Source organism: Pleurodeles waltl, chromosome 8 (assembly GCF_031143425.1).
Source record: "Pleurodeles waltl isolate 20211129_DDA chromosome 8, aPleWal1.hap1.20221129, whole genome shotgun sequence".
Taxonomy (NCBI): domain Eukaryota; kingdom Metazoa; phylum Chordata; class Amphibia; order Caudata; family Salamandridae; genus Pleurodeles; species Pleurodeles waltl.
In genome coordinates, this window is record NC_090447.1 from 141,662,418 (window position 1) to 141,681,565 (window position 19,148).

Genomic DNA, 19,148 nt, shown 5'->3' on the forward strand with positions numbered 1-19,148 from the left:
GTAAGAAAACACTAACGGTGTCCAGATACCCCACCCCAAGACCCTGAAAAGTTGGAGTAAAGTTACCCTACTGCCCCAGAAAAATAGTAAAGTAGAGATAGGGGATTCTGCAAAGACAACAACTGGCTGCAAAGCACTGAAGAAGGATTCCTGGACCTGAGGACCTGCAAAAGAAGGGGACCAAATCCAAGAGTCACGCAAGTGTCCAGGGAGGGCAGGAGCCCACTAAACCCCGGATGAAGGTGCAAAAGGGCTGCCTCTGGGTGGAAGAAGCTGAAGATTCTGCAACAACGGAAGGTGCCAGTAACTTTTTCTATGGTCAGAAGATGTCCCACGGCATGCTGGATGGTGCAGAGTTGTTTCTACGCAGAAATACCGCAAGCAAGCCTTGCTATCTGCAAGAGTTGCGATTGAAGGTAATGGGTGCTGCCCCGGCCCAGGAAGGACCAGGAGGTCGCCCCTTGGAAGAGGAAACAGAGGGGGCACTCAGCAACAGAAAGAGCCCATGCAGAAGCAGGCAGCACCCACAGAAGCACTTGAACAGGCATTTAAGAAATCTGAGCAAGGTGGTCATCTCAACACAACAAAAGAGGGTCTCACGAAGCTGGAGATCAACTCAGCGAGTTGAGCAATGCAGGACGGAGTCCTGGGGACCTGGGCTGTGCTGTGCATGAAGGAATCCTTGCAAAAGTGCACAGAAGCCCTAGCAGCTGCAGATCACGCAGTACACAGGATTACTGTCTGGCGTGGGGAGGCAAGGACTTACCTCCACCAAATTTGGACAGAAGGACCACTGGACTGTTCGGGTCACTTGGATCCAGCTCCTGTGTTCCAGGGATTACACTCGTCAAGATGAGAGGGGACCCAGAGACCCGGTGATGCAGAAGTTTGGTGTCTGCGTTAGCAGGGGGAATATTCCGTCGACTCACGGGAGATTTCTTCTTGGCTTCCAGTGCAGGGTGAAGGCAGACAGCCCTCAGAGCATGCACCACCATGAAACAGTTGAGAAAGCCGGCAGGATTAGGCACTACAATGTTGCTGGTAGTCTTCTTGCTACTTTGTTGTGGTTTTGCAGGTGTCCTGGAGCAGTCATGGGTCGATCCTTGGCAGAAGTCAAAGAGGGAGATGCAGAGGAACTCTGGTGAGCTCTTGCATTCGTTATTTGAAGAGGAACCCACAGGAGAGACCCTAAATAGCCCTCAGAGGAGGATTGGCTACCTAACCTGGCAAGAGCCTATCAGGAGGGCTCTCTGACGTCACTTGTTGGCACTGGCCACTCAGAGGTCTCTATTGTGCCCTCACACATCTGCATTCAAGATGGCAGAGGTCTGGGACACACTGGAGGAGCTCTGGGCACCACCCCTTGGGTGGTGATAGACAGGGGAGTGGTCACTCCCCTTTCCTTTGTCCACTTTCAAGCCAGAGCAGGGGCTGGGGGATCCCTGAACTGGTGTATACTGGTTTATGCAAGGAGGGCGCCATCTGATCCCTTCAAAGCATTCCCAGAGGCCAGGAGAGGCTACTCCTCTCAGGCCCTTAACACCTATTTCCAAAGGGAGAGGGTGTAACACCCTCTCTCAGAGGAAATCCTTTGTTCTGCCTTCATGGGACTGGGCTGCCCAGACCCCAGGAGGGCAGAAACCTGTCTGAGGGTTGGCAGCAGTGGCAGCTGCAGAGAAAACCCCAGAGAGTTAGTTTGGCAGTACCTGGGGTCCAGGCTGGAGCCCCGGGATGCATGGGATTGGCACCCCAATACCATATTTGGCATGGGGGGACAATTCCATGATCTTAGACATGTTACATGGCCATGTTCGGAGTTACCATTGTGAAGCTACATATAGGTATTGACCTATATGTTGTGCACGCGTGTAATGGTGTCCCCGCACTCACAAAGTCCAAAGGGAATTGCCCTGAACAATGTGGGGGCACCTTGGCTAGTGCCAGGGTGCCCTCACACTTAGTAACTTTGCACCTAACCTTCACCAGGTGAGGGTTAGACATATAGGTGACTTATAAGTTACTTAAGTGCAGTGTAAAATGGCTGTGAAATAACGTGGACTTTATTTCACTCAGGCTGCAGTGGCAGTCCTGTGTAAGAATTGTCTGAGCTCCCTGTAGGTGGCAAAAGAAATGCTGCAGCCCATAGGGATCTCCTGGAACCCCAATACCCTGGGCACCTAGGTACCATATACTAGGGGATTATAAGGGTGTTCCAGTGTGCCAATCAGAATTGGTGAAAATAGTCACTAACCTGCAGTGACAATTTTAAAAGCAGAGAGTGCATAAACACTGAGGTTCTGGTTAGCAGAGCCTCAATGATACAGTTGGACACCACCCAGGGAACACATATAGGCCACAAACTATGAGCACTGGGGTCTTGGCTAGCAGGATCCCAGTGACACAGGCAAAAACAGACACACAAGTAAAAATGGGGGTCACATGCCAGGCAAGATGGTACTTTCCTACATTACCCACATGCTCTGGAGGGGGCAACATATCCTGTGTTTAGTCCTGGGGAGTGCAAAGCTATAGTCTCTCAGGTGGGTGCCTTACTCACTGGTTCTGGAGGGGTCATCGTGCCCTGGGCTCTTGATCCTGAGGAGGCTTGGGTTGTTGGGTGGCTTACCCACTGATTCTGGAGGGGGCATTGTGCCATGCGCTCTTGATCCTGGGGAGTGCAAGGTCACAGTCTCTCAGCTAGGTGTTATACCCACAGGATTTGCAGGGGGCAGGCAACACAGCAGCCCATGGAGGCAGGACTACATACTGTCTGCCGGTGGTGATGGCTGCTCAGTGGTGGTGCTGCTGCTGCTGGTGGTGGTGGTGGGGGGAGGCTCCAGCCCATCCACTGCAGCTCGGACGGTTGCCCATTGCTGGTGGTGGTGCTGCTGCTGGTGGATGCACCACTATGGTTGGTGGCGAGGGCTCTGTCTGAGTCCCAGCACCAGGCCCCTTGTCCTTCCTGCCTGCTGGTGCAGGCCCCTTGCCCTTCCTGTTAGCACTTGGGGCAGGCTCCTTGCCCTTCCGGGCCGCAGCTGGGGCAGGCTCCTTGCCCTTCCTGGCAGCAGCTGGGCAGGCTCCTTGCCCTTCTGGGAACAAGCTGGGGCAGGCCCCTTGCCCTTCCAGGCAACAGCTGGGGCAGGCTCTTTGCCCTTCCGGGCAGCAGCTTGGGCAGGCACACTTTATTTGAGGCTGGCTGGTGCCCTGGATCCTTTCCCACCATGAGTGGGTGTGGAGACTACTGGGCCCATGGACTGGGTGGCTGAGGTTCTTGCCTGGGTTTTTGCCACCCTGCCAGATGCGCAGGACAGGGGGAGGGGTAGGGAAGAGGTCAATGGTGGAGAGGAAAACTTCTTATGGACATTGGGGTGGGAAGAGGGAGTAGGTTTGGGAGTGGAGGAAGAGGGAGTGGTTGTTTGAGGTGTCTGCTGTGTTTGGGTGTAGGTGCATGGGCTGGATGCTGTTGTAAGGTGGATGGCTGTTGGGTGTCTAAGTGCTTGCGTTTGTGTCTTTGGGACGGGGGCACAGACACAATGGGAGAGGACACAGGGGAAATGTGCATGGCTGTTGAAGAGGTGTCTGCAAGTGAGGTGTGTGTTCTGTTAGGCGTGGTGGTGATGCTGGTAGTGGATGAGGATGTAGTGCCTGCAGGTGTGAGTGTGGATGCGATTGGGAGGGAGGTGGAGGAGGAGGAGGGGGACACAGTGGAGGCAGTGGATGTTGGTATGTCTGCATCTGGATGGTGTTTGTGTGAGTGCCTGTGGGATGATGTGTGGTGCTTGTGTTTGCCTGTGCCTTGTGTGTTGTCCTGTGTGCATGCTCGTCTGTCTGTGTACTTTGGATAGGTTGGGGTTGAGGGGAATGGGATTGGGAAAAGGAAGTTGGAGGGGCGGTAGAAACAGGGACAATGGCTGCTATCAGAGAGGAGGTCAGAGCCTGCATTGATCTCTGTTGGGCTGCCAAGCCAGTGAGAATGCCCTCCAGAAATGCATGTGTCTGTTGCATCTGGATTGCATTCACAATGGTTGACTGCCCAACAGAGATGGATCTCAGGAGGTCAATAGCCTCCTCACTCAGGGCAGCAGTGCTAACTGGGGCAGGTCCTGAGGTGCCTGGGGTAAAGGAGATGCCGACCCTCCAGTGAGCAACTCGATGAGGGGCTGCTGGGAGGGCAGTGCTGGTACGGGGTGGCGGATGTCCCTGTAGCTGGGGTGGGCACAGAAGTGTCCGCCATCACCAGAGAGCTTCCATCGGAGGAGGTATCTGTGTCCGAACTGTCCCTTCCAGTCTCCGTTGTGGTGCTTCCCTCGCCCTCCGTCCCACTGGTGCCCAGCGTTGGTGGACTCTGCCTCCTGGGTCCTGTGGGATGCAGCTCCCTCCGTCGGCGCTGCCTCTGCTCCTCCGCCAGATGATGCTAATGCACATAAGGACAGGATGACAAAACAAAAAGGGGGTGAGACAAAGGATACACTTGGTCAATGGCTGCACCAACACCACAGTTGGTGTACACACCACCGTCACACACAGGGAACAGCCCTACGCACTATGCAATGCACTACCTGTGATAATGCTAGCCACCAAGGCATGGGGAGGGGCACATACTGCCAAATGCAGCACACCTTGGACCCACACAGCCCTGACCAGTTGAAGATGCCTACAAGTTGGGTAGCAGGATTATCACTTCAGAACCCTGCCCACCACGGGACCTACTCTGCAATGTTAGGCCTGGCCTAGGGGCACCCACTGACACACATCCCCCACCCGGGTACCCCCCTACCATGCGTAAGTAGTGATGATGGGCACTGTACTCACCCCCTTGTGGCTGCTGTGATGCCCTCAAGCGCCCATCCAGCTCCGGATAGGCCACCACAAGTGTGCGGGCCATCAGTAGGGTCAGGGTTCGACAGGCACCCCTTCCTTGTTGGGTGGCCATCCCCAGGTAGGCCTCCGCCGTGTTCCATGCCCAGCGTTTCAGGGCCTCCAACTGTTTCCGACCTTGGGTGCTCCGCCTGCCCTAGACCCCCAGGGTCCGCACGCCCTTGGCGATGGCACACCATATTCCCTTCTTTTGATGGGCACTGACCTGCAGAGAAATACACACAGGAAATAGTATCAGTCAGACCGTCCTGCTTGTTACACTTATGGCCCACCATACCCCTTCACAAAGCCATTTGCACACACAGGGCCCAGCACACAGCTGCACGCTGCCCAGTGGACATTCACCCACCCCCCTACACGAGGCCTTCATACACACCATTTCATGCCTTCATGCCACATGCATCGCGCCCACAGTATGCTCACCTGTTGGTCTGGAAGCCCATACAGCAGTCTGTACTGGGGTAGGACCCCATCCACCAGTCGCTCCATCTCCACTGAGGTGAAGGCAGGGGCCCTTTCCCCAGTCACACGAGCCATGGTAGGTTCCAGACACAGGTCACAGCAGCACATGCAGTGTAGGTCCTCTCCTGTTGAAGGTCTGGCAGCAAGTGAGTGATCAGATAGAAAATAGAGGTCACGTCCACGGCGGTGCATACCGTCACCGCACGCGTACATCACCATTACCCACTGTACCCCATAGGGCCCAATGTTATCCAATGAGGAGTTGCACGGCAGTTCACGACCGCCTCCCGCAACAGTGAGGAACGTCAGCGAAATTACCTCACTTCCACATGTCCCTCCACACAGGACAGGCGAACTCCATTTCAGGGGAGGGGGCAGGCCCTGGATAATAACTGCGACACAGTCAAAAATAGGACATACAGGACAAATACCTCTTAACCATTACAAATTAACATCGTGCATTGTACTGTTGTGGCTACAATGTTCAGTTTGTGACTGGCTCTTGACTCTTTTGCCCCATAGATTACTACTGCTGTGGATGAATAGAAGATAGAGATATACCCCCGTGTACAGATCCCTGGTGGACTTGGTAACACTGGAGGACAGGCACATTGTCCTCACCTATAGACTTGACAGGGCCACAATCATGGAACTGTGTGCCCAGCTGGAGCCTGACCTGATATCTGCTATCCATCACCTAACTGGGATCCCCCTCTTGTGCAAGTCCTATCAGTGCTCCATTTCTTGGCAACTGGATCTTTCCAAGTGACAGTGAGCTTGGCAGCAGGAATTTCACAGCAAACGTTTTCAATAGTGCTGACAAGAGTGTTGTCTGGGCTGATTAAACACATGTGCAGCTACATTGTTTTCCCCCAGTTTGAAGATTTGGCCACAGTGAAGGCTTACTTCTATGCAATGGGACATATCCCCAACATAATTGGGGCAATTGATGTAACACATATTGCATTTGTCCCCCCGGCAAAATGAACATGTGTTCAGGAATCGAAAGAGTTTTCACTCCATGAATGTGCAGATGGTGTGCTTGGCGGACCAGTACATCTCCCATGTCAATGCTAAGTATCCAGGGTCTGTGCATGATGCCTTTATCCTGAGGAAAAGCAGCATCCCAAATGTGATGGCCCAACTACAGAGGCACCGGGTGTGGCTAAAAGGTGAGCCCTGGTTCCCTCCCAGTAGATGTTGGTGTATTGGTATGGTGTGGGCCATATAGGATAATGTGTGGCTAAATGTTGTCCCTCGATATTTGCAGGTGACTCAGGTTACCCCAACCTATCACAGCTACTGTCCCCTGTGAGGAATGCCAGGACAAGGACAGAAGAATGTTACAATGAGGCACATGGGCGAACAAGAAGGATTATTGAATGTACCTTTGGCCTCCTGAAGGCCAGGTTCCGGTGCCTCCATCTAACAGGTGGATCCCTTTGCTACTCACCCAAGAAGGTCTGCCAAATAATCATGGCATGCTGAATGTTGCACAACCTTGCCTTGAGACGCCATGTGTCTTTGCAGGAGTAGAAGGCTGGGGATGGCCATGTGGCAGCAGTGGACCCCGTGGACAGTGAGGATGAGGAGGCAGAGAATGAGGATGAGGACAACAGAACTGCAGTGATTCGACAATATTTCCAATGACACACAGGTAAGACAGTGGTACTTCACATTTCATTGTCATTTTTTGAATTATCTATGGCACTGGCCTGCTGTTAATTCCCACTTCTATGCCCACTCACTGTTCCCTTAGGCAACTCATTTTGCAGATGTTGGTGCCCCACTATCGCTCCTGGTGTGATCACTGTAGCCAACTGCAGGTCTTTACTGTGTCAACATTACTGTACAGTTGAATTGCAATGTTTGAACCTCGTTAAGCAAATAAATACTGAAAACATTTGACATACTCTATACTGTATTTTTTCAAAGTGTGTTTATTGAAGTGATAAGAAGAAGAGGGGCAAGTGCACTGGGATGGTGTGATGATGGAGGAAAGTCCAGGGTGTTGTTCCAGTCTATTTGTAGCACAGGTGCATTGTCCAAGGGGACACAGGAAGAGGAGCAAAGGCAGTTCCAGGTGGACAGGGTGACAGAGTGGGACACAAGGGTGACAATCAGGAGAGTCTCATTTCCTGGTGGGGTTCTTGGCAATTGTCTCTGGCTTCTGTCTGGATCACAGGGAACATTTGCGGGGTGGTTCTCCTTCTGCAGGGGGAGGGGTGCTGGCGGCCTGTGGGTCCTGTGGTGGGGCCTCCTGTCACTAGCGGCAGCGGAGGTAGAAGGCAGTTCAGATGTCTGGCTAGTGGCAGGGGCCTGCTGGTGTGAGACTACCTCCCTCATAATGTTGGCCATGTCTGCCAGCACCCCTGCTATGGAGACCAGGGTGGTGTTGATGGCCTGCAAGTCCTCCCTGATCCCTTGGAACTGCCCCTCCTGCAGCCGCCTGTTCTCCTGCACGTTGTCCAGGATCTGGCCTAGCGTATCCTGGGAATGTTGGAATGCTCCCAGGATCTCAGAGAGTTCCTTCTGGAGAGACGGTTCCCTGGGCCTGTCTTCCCCCTGGTGCACAGCACTCCTCCCAGTTTCCCTGTTGTCCTGTGCCTCTGTCCCCTGAACCGTGTGCCCACTGCCACTGACCACTGGTCCCTGACTTCCTTGGGTATGAGGTGTGCCCTGGAGTCCCTGTAGTGGTGTACACACTGCTGATTGACCTGTCCCGGGGACAGAGGTATGGGTACGCTGGGTGGGTGCTGTGGTCATGTTTCTAGATGGGGGAAGCTCTGTGGTGGTTTGTGACTGGCCTAGGTAAGCGGCTGTCCAGAGGTCCCTGATGGGCCAGCTTAGTCATCCAGATCCAGGCTACCAGAGTTGATGTCATCACTGTGGGCCTCTTCTGTGGGGGGACTGGATAGTGCTGGCACCTCTTCACAGCTGACATTGGCTAGGGATGTAAATGCAGTTTTATTGTTTCTGCATGTGACATATTGTGCATCAGTGGCTTGCCTTCTTTATTTGTATTTGCCCTGGCATCTTTCACTTGTGTACGTTGGTGTATGGTGGGATGATTAGTTCTCTCTAGTGTGCATGCTTTAGTGATAGGTGGCCATGCAGGTCTGTGAGTGGTGTCCATGCATTGGTATAGCATGCAGGGTTTGGCATTGGGATGAGTGAGATGTGATGGTGGGGGGATGAGGTGGTGGAGTGATGGGAGTAAGGGTGGGGGTATGTGATGGCATGCAGGTAGTGGACTGATAGTAGTAGAGAGTTGACTTACAAGAGTCCAGTCCTACTTCTACTCCGGCCAGGCCCTCAGGATGCTTGATTGCCAAGACTTGCTCCTCCCATGTTGTTAGTTATGGGGGATGAGGTGGGGGTCCACCAACAGTCCTCGGTACTGCGAGTTGGTGTCTTGCTGCAATGGAACATTCCTTCCCACGTAGGTTGTTCCACCTCGTCCAGATGTCGTCCTTTGTCCTGGGGTGCTGTCCCATGGCATTGACCCTGTCCACGATCCTCCGCCATAGGTTCATCTTCCTAGCAATGGATATCTGCTGCACCTGTGCTCCAAATAGCTAAGGCTCTACCTGGATGATTTCCTCCACTATTACCCTTAGCTTCTCCTGTGAGAATCTGGGGTGTCTTTGTGGTGCCATGGGTGTTGTGTGAGTCGCGTAGGTGAGGGTGTGTAAGGTGATGTGTTGGGGTGTGTGATGTGGGGTGAGTGGTTGTTGTAGAGGTGTAGTGGTGTGTGGCTCTGGTTTTGTCTGTAGTCGTGGTGTCTGTCTCGTGCCAATGGTTTGTAATGGTAAAGGGTTTGGGTGGGTGTTTTATAGGGGTGTGGTGTGTGTATGGGTGTCAAGTGTGTATAGTTTGAATGGTCCAATGGGTGTTGTTTTGTATGTGTGTGTGTATTTTGAGTGCTGCGGTATGTAACGCCAATGGTTTACTGCCATTGAATGTCCGCTGTGGTGATTCGTGGGTCATAATGTGGTGGGCTTTTGTTCTGTTGGCATAACGGTGTGGGTTTTGATACCGCCATTTATCACTGACCTTTGGTGTGGCAGATTTGTGTGTGTTGCTGAATAGTGACGGATTGGTACGTGTGTGCCATAATATAGTGAACTGATATCCGCGGCGGCGTGTTGGCAGCAGTCAGCATGGCGGTAAGTGGGTTTTACTGCCAATGTCATAACGAGGGCCTAAGTGTTTTGCACACGTCTGTCATTGAGCTATACTTGGCCTATTTTTGGGTGATATTTCTGCTACATTTGGGCTCTTTTTTTTCTGGTGGCTATCTTGGAAGACTTTTTCATAATGAAGCTTCCTAATTGCCTGATCTCCTATGGTATCTTTAGTCGAAAATACTTTCAGTTTTCCACTATGATTCCATTGACACGGCGTTCAGATGTGACAAACTTTTGGAAAAGAAACAGGATATAAGCTCTCTAGTCACCCATTAGAACACTGTGGTAAACCTACTTATCACCAGGGAGGTAACTGGTAGTCGGCTGCTGGTGTTGAAAGTGCCTGTTTAATTCTGCATTAATGAAACAGAAGTGGAAAATATTTGAGAACTCATTTGAAATTTGTCCTAATTTTGCTTTATAAATGAAATATTTCAGGCCTTTCCAGTTTGATGCAATCAAGATGGCTTCAGGTGTGCCACTCATTTGTCACAAGTTAGACTGTTAGCACTCTAGCTGTTCTTTCAAACACTCTGGGAGGCTGCAGTAGAAAACAGGGGAATTAACTGATAGACTGCTCCTGATGGAATTACGTGTTTTACTGAAAATGTCAGACTTTATTCTCACATGGCTGAGAAAGATAGTATGAATGTACAGAAAATGTGTTCAAATTTTTGCTCCTAGGACACCTTCTGTAACCTATTTGAGAAAATAATGCAAAAACAGTTTTCTCTCAAACATGATTCATGAAATCCTAGAAGACGGTCAACATGTTTCACAGGGTAAAATCAGCATAGAACACACCACAATTTCCTAATATTAGCATGGTACCACCAACATATGATGTGGTGATCAGGTGTGGCTCAACCTCTTTAAACTGTCCTATCAGAGCATATGTGGGCACCAAATGTCCCGGCATCTATACATTTTGAACCTTAATTTCTTAAACACTGCTGAACAGATTTACACCAAATTACAATAAGCATAGTCTGCGGACCACAATCTGGTTTCCTCTCAAATTTGATATAACTCCATTCAGCAGTTTTTCCTGTATCACAGCCTGAAGATGTCAATGAAAAATGCATGGGATTTTTGTGTTTTGGGACCCCCATTTATTCGAATTTTTTCTCATTTTTTCTCAGCCCCCCTTGTTGGGTTACTCAAAAACTTCCATGCACAAACTAGGCACAAAAGAGGACTTTGTTTGAAAGTTTTGTGAAGATTCATTAAACAGTGCCAAAATTATTAGCAACACAAAAAACATTTGTTATAGAAACACTGACCTAACTATGACTAATATACATATCAATATATATATTTTTTTCAAACAAAGAAGAATAGAGCACACACAGGTATTTTAACTCCAATTTATTGCATCACACATGTGCCTTTCTCAATGTGGTTATGTAAAAGAAAAACAGTCACCTGAGCAGTCTTTAAATAGATTTCTACATGCTTTAGTGGAAAAACCGGTGACGGACTCTCATTTCACCTTAAAACATTACCATCAAGGATCCGTCATCATTCCATATGCTGTGCTTCATATCATTTCAAAAGTGACGCCCGTAATTCTGTGTTTTTAGTCGTTATCACATTCTCAATTAATACGGGTCATATATATATATATACATATATATATATATATATATATATTTATATATATATATATAGAGTTATCTCAAGTAACTATGACTTGTGCCCAGTTTACTTAATTTTTTTTACTGCAAATATTACATTGATATTATCATTGATGTTATCAAAGATGTCATGAGTGCTGTAATTTGTGGGGTAATTTGCAGTTCATGGTGAGGGTGTGAGTTATAGTTACCTTAGGACATGGGTTATTGTTACTTGAGATAACTCTAACTATAAATGGTGAATTTCTTTGGTTTTGTATGTTTAAAATGTGATCCTGACTATAACTTCCCTGTAACCTTTGTTTTTTGAGTGAATTGCTCTGTTTTTTAAAATTGTATTTTGTAACTATAACATCCCTGTAACCTTTGTTTTTTTCAGTCAATTTCTATGTTTTTTGTTAATGTGTAGTAATTTGAATTACTATACGTTAATCCAACCACCGCCATGCATGGCCTTTGGCCTTGCACTACGGGGGTTGGCCACGGGGAGAGGCCAACCCCATATAAGCACCCAACCGTGCGCGTCCTTCACCCTTGCGCAGGGGAGGTTGACATGCAAAACCTGGCCTGCAGCCAGACCCTGTGGCCAACATCCCCCAACCACCCAAACCCACGCTGTGCACAGTCCTTTCATCGTGCATGGCAGGAGTTGGCCACAGCTATTCTGGGTGTGAGTATAGGTGTGAGAGGATGTATCTGGGGTGAAAGTGGCTGTCAGACTGTCTGTCTAGGTGTGAGAGTGCGCTCCTCAGTGTTTTAGTTTGTGTGTCAGTCTGTGTGCTGGTCTGTGAGTGGCCGCATAAGGGTGTCAGTGGGTCTGTGAGTGGGTGCCTGAGTACCTAAGTGGTTGTGTGAGTGGGAGAAATTGATTGAAAGAGAGACAGTAAGAGAGAAAGTGAGAGAGAAAGAGAGCGTTTTTAGGCTTTAATATCTCATATAGTTAGAATGAGATATGTTTGGTGGATTTAACAAAAAAAGTATGTCATATTTTTTTAAAGTATATTTGTTTTATTAAAAAAAAAAAAAAAGGAAATTAGTCTAGCTGGACTCGAACCCCCATCGCTCAGTGCGAAGGTCTGGGACACACAGAACTATGGGAGCTTTCTTATTTTAATCTCTTTTTTTTGGGCCCTTTGTAGGTTATGTGGGACCGCAAGGGAGCCCTCAAGGGCTCCCCCATGGTCCCTACTATATATTTTTTTTAATTTACATTTTTATTACAAAGCCTTCACGGGATATGTGGGTCGGCAAGGAGGCCCTCACGGGCTCCTCCCACGGTCCCTACCTTTTCCAATTTTATTTTTAAAATAAAGCCCTTATGAGCTACCTGGCACTGCGGGTGAACCCTCAAAGCTTACCTTGCAGTGCCAATGCTTCAGCAAGCATGGAGCTGCTTTGACAGCAGCTCTGTGCTTGCTGAAGCATTTCATCTCTGACCCCTGCACGCATGCAGGGGGCAGAGATGAAACTTTGGATTTTGACAGTGGGACCTGCCTTTAAGGTCCCGCTGTCAAAACCTGAAGTGTTTGCTGTGGCTTGGCTTGGCTGCAGCGCTGCAACCAAGCCACAGCAAACAGCTATGTCTGAGGGTGGGCACCCCCGGGACATAGCAGGAGATTGGCCTGGAGTTTGGGGCCATCCATGGTTCCACGAGGGGGGCCCCCTTCACTGAGAATTTAGCCCAGAGGAGTGGTGGTCTCCAGAGTGTGGGAGTCCTATAGGAACACACTTACTTTTTGTAAACATTTGCCCCAGGGGTGGTGACCCCCAGCACAGAGGCGGGGGGCATGCAGCAACTCCAATCCAAATACAGTATTTCCCAGGTGGTGGTGTTCCACAGGGCAGTGGGGGGTGCACCACCACTACAAATAACATGTTGCCCAGGGGTTGGCGGCCCCCGGGTCAGCGGGAGGTGGTCAAAAGGTACCTCTGTTTTTTTTTTTAAAAAGCCCCTGGACTTGGCCAACCCAGGGACATTAGGCTAATGGAGCATTGAGATGCTTCATTTTTAAAAAAACATTTACAAGCAGGTTCGCAGATCCACCATGTTTCAGCTTGTAAAATTACAAAAAAATGTTTTTTTTAGCCCAGGGGTCACTTTGGGATCTCAACACCAGAGCTAAGGGAACAAGGTGTTTGTACCCTGGTCCCTTTCAGGTTTTTTTAAACGTTTTTTGGGGGGACTCGGCTTCTGCCAAATCCCAAGGATGGCTGACCACACTCTAACACCTTTGGTTGCTGAAGTGTTCTCAGCTAATCAGATCTCAGCACTAGATCGTTAGGGGACGTGAATCCTTCACGTCCCTAGATATACAAATTTGTTTTCCCCTCAATTTCTCAAAACTACTCAACAGAATTACACTAAAACAAAAAAGCACTCTTTCTGGATCCGGACCTACCTTCTTGCCAAATTTGTTGTAATTCTGTTGAGTAGTTTTTGCTCTATCGCTGTTCAAAATCCCTATAGAAAAATGATGGGGGAAAACGTGTGTTAGGTCCCCCCCCTTTTTTCTCAGACCCCTTTCACAGATTACTCTGAAACTTTCCAGGCAGCAGCTGACAGGACTGGTACATTTTCATATATATATATACAGTATATACTGGGTACTACTGAGTAGCAGTTATAGTTGCTAAGAACTTTGCCACTGTTTGATGATCTCCTAGAAACTTTCCCTTTCCAAAGAAGTGCTCTATGTTTCCTAGTTCACATTGAAAGAATAGGGGTGATTCATCAAGTGGGGGCTGAAGAAAAAGGGGGGTCGCTCAACATCAAAATCCCCATGCATAGACTTCTCTAAAAAGAGCTACAGGGACAACTGCTGAGCAGAATTACACCAGATTTGGCAGGAATCTAGATCTTGGTCCTCAGATTGTACTTTTTGTGTTTATGTGTAAATCTGTTTGGTGTTTTTTAGAAATTTATGGGCAAATATATTTGTGCATCTGGATGGTTGGGTCCGTGAAAGGCTTGAGTGACTCGTGCAGGAATGCCAGTTCAAAAACAGAGTATTCTGATTGGCCCAGGGAGCTTTATTTTCCTTTGGTCAATTTGATCCATCAGGAGTGAGACTCCTGCGGAAGTGAGCACTCTGACTGTCAGACAGCAACATTAGAAATATGTTGCTGGCAGCCAGTACAGGACTTGGGGATTTAGGCCCTCATTCTGACCTTGGCGGGCGGCGGAGGCCGCCCGCCAAAGTCCCGCCGTCAGGTTACCGTTCCGCGGTCGAAAGACCGCGGCGGTAATTCTGACTTTCCCGCTGGGCTGGCGGGCGGTCGCCTTCAGGCCGCCCGCCAGCCCAGCGGGAAAGAGGCTTCCACGATGAAGCCGGCTCGGAATCGAGCCGGCGGAGTGGAAGCTGTGCGACGGGTGCAGTTGCACCCGTCGCGTATTTCACTGTCTGCGCAGCAGACAGTGAAATACATTTAGGGGCCCTCTTACGGGGGCCCCTGCAATGCCCATGCCAGTGGCATGGGCACTGCAGGGGCCCCCAGGGGCCCCGCGACCCCCCTACCGCCATCCGGATCCCGGCGGTCGGACCGCCGGGATCTGGATGGCGGTAGGGGGGGGTCGGAATCCCCTCGGCGGCGCAGCAAGCTGCGCCGCCTTGGAGGATTCAATGGGGCGGCGGTACACTGGCGGGAGACCGCCAGTGTTGCCGGTCCGACCGCGGCTTTACCGCCGCGGTCGGAATCCCCATTGGAGCACCGCCGGCCTGTCGGCGGTGCTCCCGCGGTCCTCCGCCCTGGTGGTCTTTGACCGCCAGGGTCAGAATGACCGCCTTAGTCACCTGTCCTGAAGAAAGTGATATGAGGTGGGCAGGGTAGGCATACCCTTCCCCCAGGCCTCATGTGGGGGGCCTAGAGGGACCCATTCCAGGGCCAAAATACAAAAAAAGCCAGAAATTTTTGCTCCAATCCCTCAGGACTCCAGCGGGACAAAAAATGGCATCCCTGAGAAATATTGTTTAATTAAGTGAAAGGGGCATGTGGACCCCCCTCCCCAAGCCATTATAAGCTCCAGGGAGCCCACCCATGGGGCTGCATTCCATTAGGGGAGGGAGTATGCATTACCCTCCTTGAGCCATTTTAGCGCCCACAGGACCCTCTTTGTTGCCAAAAAGTGCACACTGGGTGGGATTCTGGGCACCCTAGGGATGGGGTCCTTGTGGTCAGAACAGGCCCAGGGATGCAGGGCTCACCTTCCTTTAAAAGAAAAATAGCCCCAAGGGATGGGGTCCCATGAGCCTAATAAGGCTCTGAGATGGGGCCCACTTGACACCTGCCCCTTTAAAAAACATAAGTTTCTGAGGCATGGTTCCCCAGGGCCAAATGAGACTCAGGGGGCACATGTCCCCCCTTCCCTTTAAAAAGAGGCCCTGGCTGATGTGGTCCTCTGGGCATAATGCGGCTCAGGGGTGGACCATGTGCCTACCCCTTTAAAATACTTAAGACTCTGATGGATGGGGTCCCCAGGGCCTAGTAAGGCTCTGGGAAGGAGGCATGTGGCTCCACTATCTTTGAAAAACATTAGGCTATGGGCTGGGCAATGGGGTAGCCAGGGACTAATGAGACTCGGGGAGTGGGACCAGACAGCCCCCTCCCCTTTAAATAAAAAGGGCCCTAGGATGCGGTTCCAAGGCCTAATGAGGCTCAGGGAGGTGGCCCATGTTCCTCCCTTCCCTTTAAAATACATAAGACCATGGAGGATGGGGTTTCCAGGCCCTAACAAGGCTCAGGGAGGGGGGCACACAGCTCACCTCTCTTTTTTAATTTATGTGGCCATTGAGGATGGGATTCCAGAGGCTAAAAAGGCTCTGGGAGGGTGTCATGTGGCCCCCTCCCTTTTGTATTATATTGGGCCTCGGGTATGGGGTCTCCAGGGCCTGAAGGCAAACTCTATGCTGAACACAGCAGAGGCTGTGTGTGGTTGGCATCCTGTTGAGGGTTTGGCCGCAAGACCTGGCAGCAGGCCAAGCCTTGTGCTCAACCCCTGCTGGTGTTGGTTGCCTGTGGGGGGTGGGGTTTAGGGTTTACATCTGGTCGTAAAATATTATTTGACATTAAAAAAACACCTAGAAACTCACTGAAAAAAAAGGTTAATATAACCTTATAGTTAAGAGTGATAAAACCATCTTTTTTTTTTTTTTTAAAGTAGAAATTCACCGAAAAAAACAAAGGTTAAAATAACGTTTAAGTTAGGTGAATATGTCAGTAACAACATTAACATTTTGCACTAAAAAACACAGCAATTCACCAGATGTAGTTCACAAAGCTAACTGTAACTTAGGCCCCTGCCATGTGTTCTTATGGCCTCATATATTATATCACTCGTGTTCTATCACATCATTTATGACCTCCATGATGACATCTCAAATGAAGTCATTCATGACATTAGTAATGACATCACTGATTATTTAAGGTTCTTTTGCACACATCGTTCAATAAGCTAGTATGGCATTAAAGGCCTGACAGCAATTACAAACTATCTTAGAATAATATGAAACACCATGAATGGCATCACAGATACAACACCCTTGGGTGTAACAAGCATGGGTTATGGGCAGCATTGACCATATACCATATACTTCACAGGTAGCCTTTTGCATATTAACAATCAACAACAGATTTATGGAAACCCTTCATTGCACATAGTGTTCAGTCAGTATGCAACTGTTCAAAGAAAACCAAGTTCCTCAACATACCCAACTTTTGTTCCATAATGAATTTCCTATTACCAACAGTTTTTATCTGATTCAATCCCCCCATAGTCAGCAAACCTACATTGAGAAGGTTGATATTAGAAGAAAATGGGTACTGCAAACAGTGTTTACCCAACTGAGAAAGTTTATTCAGTACTACAATGTTTGCAAACAGTGAAACTCTCATTGCAAACAAACTAACCAGTATTAAAAAAGTATCTAGTAAGAACAGTGCTACCTCTATGCAAAACGTGTGAAAAAATACACTATTCAGTTAGAATAACCAAGGTCTGAAAGTGCTAAGGAGCATACTACTAGCAGTCTTCATACAGATAGCCCATTTTCAGAAGGAAAACACGCACATGTACATAGGTTGGTACCTGGTGCACACAGTCTTCTGTGTGATGTAGAAATTATTCTACTAAGACACTTCAATCTAAAAATTCAAGGCTGCTCACATTACTTAGTACCTACTACGTATTTGCCCTTCTGAAAACATATTTTGCAGAAGCAAAACAAATGTGTGGAACATACTGGACACAAGTCGTCGACTGTTTTCTGCACACAGAATGACTCTTCAAACATTCAGTACCTCTACAGACCTATGATGTGTTAGAAACACATGTGTTTTCTAAACAGTTACACCCATTAGCTGGGCACAGTATGTACAAAATTAGTTATAAAAGTAATATGATACCTCCATGTAAACTATAAAACAAACTAGCACACTTATTGGATGATGTAATTAGTGATGTCTAAATTGTGCCACAGAACATGTCATGAGTGAAATAATATGTGAGATAATAAGCAGTGCATGGCGTGGCACAAGTTCTAGTTAGCTCTGCTGACTGTAACTGGTGATCCTGTGGGGTATTTTTAGTTCAAACCTTAATGTTGTCATTGTTGACATATTCACCTAACTATAACATTACTTTAACCTTTGTTTTTTCAGCTCATATATATATATTTTACACTACCTACTAAAATGAAACACTGGCAGTGTCTGGATAAAACACATCTGTGAATATACCATCCCAGAGTGCTAGCATTTCCTTTTGGTAGGTGGCACATAATTTTGCCATGGCAGTGGAGGGTCCTCAGGTGCTGGGAGATATGTTCTTGGCGTGGGAGATTAAGGACAAGTCTGGCGGCTGCATTCTGGATGAGTTGCAGCTTTTTGATGTTCGTCGACATGGTTCCGTTGTAGAGAGCATTGCCGTAGTCAAGCTTTCTTGTGACTAAGGCATGGGTGACTGTTCTATGGCAGTCTGCTGAGATCCATTTGAACATTTTCTGGAGTTGGTGGAGGGTGTGCCAGCAGGAGGAGGTGACTGGGTTTACCTGTCAGGTCATAGATAAGGAGGAGTTGAGGATGATGCTGAGGTTGCGGGCGTGCTCGGTAGGTAAAGGCGGGGTGTTGAGAGATGTGGGCGACCACCAGGTGTTATCCCATGCTGAGGTGGCATTTCCGAAGATGATTAGCTCTGTCTTGTCAGAGTTGAGCTTGAGGCAGCTTTCTCTCATCCAGATGGCAACTGCTTCCATTCCCAAGTGGAAGTTCCTTTTGACCATGTCTGAATCTTCTGTGAGGGAAACAATGAGTTGTGTGTCATCTGCGTATGACACAATGTTCATTTCGTGGCTCCAGAGAGGATCCTTGGGCAACTCCACAGCTGATGCCTGTGGGTTTAGATGTGCAGGGAGGGAGCTTAACCCTCTGAGTCCTTCCTGAGAGGAAGGAGTGGATCCATTTCAGGCTTGTTCCACGGATTCCCACATTGTGGAGTCTGGAGCACAGTGCGCTGTCGGAGACTGTGTCAAAGGCAGCTGAGAGGTCAAGTAGTATGAGTGCTGTGGTGTGGCCTCGGTCTAGAAGTAATTGGATATTGTCAGTGGCTTTAAGAAGAGCTGTCTCTGTGCTGTGCTTGCTGCCAGTATTGATGGAGAAGTTTATCATGTTCAGGAGCTCGAGGCGATGGATGTGCAGGCTCTGGCATAGATGTGGTGCGGGAAAGAGTCTATGAGGGGGCTCCGGAGTGGGTACTGTTCATGATGCTTTCTGTTTCCTTCGTGGTGAGCGTGGACCAGATGTGGATGGTCTGGGTGGGTTCTGGAGGTTCTGGGGGGGCAGGTCGGTCGTAGGTTCCGGTGCTGGGTTGGTTTTCAGGGAGGAAGCTGTCGTAGATGTCTTGGATCTTGCAGTGGAAGAAGGTGGCCACTGCTTAATTTGTAAATAAAGACATGCCGGTGCCTAAAGCCCTCCCCATAAACCCGCAGCT